Genomic DNA, 3,357 nt, shown 5'->3' on the forward strand with positions numbered 1-3,357 from the left:
ATTCCAAAAATCTAAAATTTCAAAACTTTTTAAAACTTTGAATTGATAAGTGTTACACGGACCACTCGAAGCCAAACTTTGGGGAAATTATTGATAGTCTGATATGCAATTGTTCTTTATTTAACGTTCATATGGTCACTTATGCACAAACTGAATAGTAGGCACAATCATGTATTTATTTAACAGTCTTATACATAATACAAAATGTACAACAACAAACACACCATAACCAATTTCAAACAGGACATTAATTTGATATTAAAACTCTGATGAGAAACATAAAGAATAAGGGGTTCAGTTTTTTTTAAAGTATGAATGATATTCGAAACTAACATTAAAGGAAAATGATTTTCTAGATGCTTTTTTGCAGACTTTATATCTTTTCGAAGAATTATTATCATTTTCTTGCACTTAGTCGTAACCTGTGCTAGTGTGTTTAGGTTTTTTTCTGCTCGGAGTAAGTGCTTCACTGACCTCAATTCATAGCAAAATTTTCATAAATTTTCTTTCATAAAATGAGACCTTATTTCGAAACTTAGGTTTTCATACTGTCATGTATGTTTACTCTTTGTAGGTCTTTGCGAAGTATATTTAAATAATTACATTCGATGTATGTTTCATTGTAATACTTTATTCTGATTGGCTAACTGTACATCACTTGTTATTTCTTCAGCAATTGCATTACTCAATAAAACTTTTCATTCATGATAACACGTGTTCCCACAATAAAGTGCACAGGTGAATTAAGTAAAAAAAGTGATAAAATTCGTGTTTTCCTGATCATAGCTAAAAAATGTAATTATAAGTAACTTCAAAGGGTTGTAAAAGCGTTGACCGTGCGCACATTTTTAGTTGATCGCGTATTGTAAATGTACTTCTGTCAACACTTTTACATCCCAATGAAGTTTCAAAAAGAAGCATTCCATTCTTAAATGAGGAAGCGGCACTATAATAAAACATGATTACTACTATTGTTTCATCTGTTTTTCAAAATCATGATTGTCGATTTCGTTAGCATACATTTAATGATCATCAGCATATACTGGTTCTAGGTTCTAAATTATCAATAGAGAAAGTTTTATCGCAGAAAAAAAACATTCACGGTGAATTTTTATTAAACATGTAACACTCAGAAACGTGTCCTTGCCTCCAAACGTGTCCACATTGACGTCACTGAACTCCAAAACAAGTCTAGTTAAAAACATCGCCAAAGTGTGTGATTGTAAAAAACCACCAAAACGTGTCCATTTCTCAACTAACCATCAAACGTGTCCTATCACAAAAAACGTGTCCATATCAAGCGTTATTTGGTTATTGCTATTCCATTAATGTATACTGATTTTACCGTTTCATTAAAAATAAAGATAAGGTACGTGTTTTAACTAGCCGAAAAACTGGGCAAAAGTGAGGGCGTCATTTCGGCTATGTCGTATGTATATTGTAGCAAAACTGTTTAGTTTAACTGCACAGTTAACGGGTTGAAGTGTCCCTTTCTCTGCACATTAACATTTGTATGTTATTTCTAAATATTGTGAAACACCCGCAACTGTATAATCAACAGTTTTAAGTAAATTCATACAGTACAAATGTTAAACATTTAAAAACTTGAAACTTATGCTCTCTCTAAATATGCATGAAATACTGGCAACTGGACAATACGCAATCAACAATTTTAAGTTAATTAAAACAGTGTAGAGCAGTAAATTTATCAAAGCATGTTTCTTTTTTCTTTAAATATGCATGAATACTTGCAATTGGAAATATACCATCCACAGTCTAAAGTTAATTTATACAGCAAACATAAAACCATTTCGCTCAAATTTTGAATAGAGTACTTGCAATTGGACAATACCCTATCAATTTCCTGTCTAGAAAACGAATACATACAGTACAAATTAAATTTGCAATTACGGTAATCACTTATAAACGGCGTTGATTACATAATATTCATATAAATAAAAAGAATCTATAAAACCAATGCATGAACTATTTGGCACTGGACGTTATGTCTCTTGATCGTGTGGCTTTAGTGATGCTGGAAACCTAAAATTTATGAAACAACTGGAAGATAAATTTGAGAATGGAAATGAGGAATATGTCAAAGCGACAACAACCCGACCAAATAAAAAAACAACAGCAGAAGGTCACCAACAGGTCTTGAAGTACACACAAATTCAGATGGAGAACTATTACAAAAGTGGGGAAAAAATGCTGCTGAACGCTAGCCATGCAATATTTGGATAAATTTGAAAAGCATTATCAGAGTTTATAAGTACAAAATAATTCACAAAGTTTATGATTAATTCAAATTCTAAATTATTTGTAGTTTCGCTCTAATTGAGTATGAAATATTTGCAACTGAACAATCAGTAATTTCAGTCAAAACTTTATTAACAATTACAGATTGAATTTGGAATTATGATATTTATTAAAAACCTACATTTCATTAACCAAAAAAAGCTAATAAATGAAAACTTTGTCATATGTGTTCCCACCATAGAATAGCCATCAACGTTATCAGCAATTTTATTTAGGAGATAGATATAGGAAGATGTGGTTTGAGTGCCAATGAGACAACTCTTTATCCAAATAACAATTTTAAAAAAAATAAACCATTATAGGTCAATGTATGGCCTTCAACACGTCGCCTTGGTTCACCCCGAACAACAAGCTATAAAGGGTCCCAAAATAACTAGTGTAAAACCATTCAAACGGGAAAACCATACATGTTTTAACGTTAAAAGACGTGAGACGTTCTGGCGTTCAATATTGGACACGTTTTGGCGAATAACAGTTATCGGACACGTTTTAGGGTTTTGAAATCAGACACGAATGGGGAATATGTACATTACGGATATGTTTAGGGAGAAAAGACATGTTTAAGGGAATCGGACACGTTTGGGGGAAGGACACGTTTGGAAGTGTTACAAACATAAAGTGAAATAATATTTAGAGCCAGTTCAAGGATATATTGATCTGTTTCATCTCTCAAGGCTTTCTATTCCGACATTTATTGACTTTTGCTGGATATAGTAATTATTTGTAGACTCTGTCTCTTTTGTAAAATGTACCGAATTGGAGTCTTTCTGTCTCTAATTAACATTAGTTAAAACGACTAAACGTACACGATTTATTTGTGTTACTGTTCGATTCAAATGAAATTCCGACATAGCTAGATAATACAATTAAGGTGGTGCCCAACACTTGCACTAGAATTAGTTTGGCTTGTTTATTTTTCATAAAATGTTGTCAAAGTATTTACTTTGACCCTTTAACAAAAATATTAAAATTTCTAAAATTTGAAACCAACAGTTTTGTCTAAAATAAAAATACACTGGTTGTATAGCAGTTTGACAA

Source organism: Mytilus galloprovincialis, chromosome 14 (assembly GCF_965363235.1).
Source record: "Mytilus galloprovincialis chromosome 14, xbMytGall1.hap1.1, whole genome shotgun sequence".
In the NCBI taxonomy this organism is placed as follows: domain Eukaryota; kingdom Metazoa; phylum Mollusca; class Bivalvia; order Mytilida; family Mytilidae; genus Mytilus; species Mytilus galloprovincialis.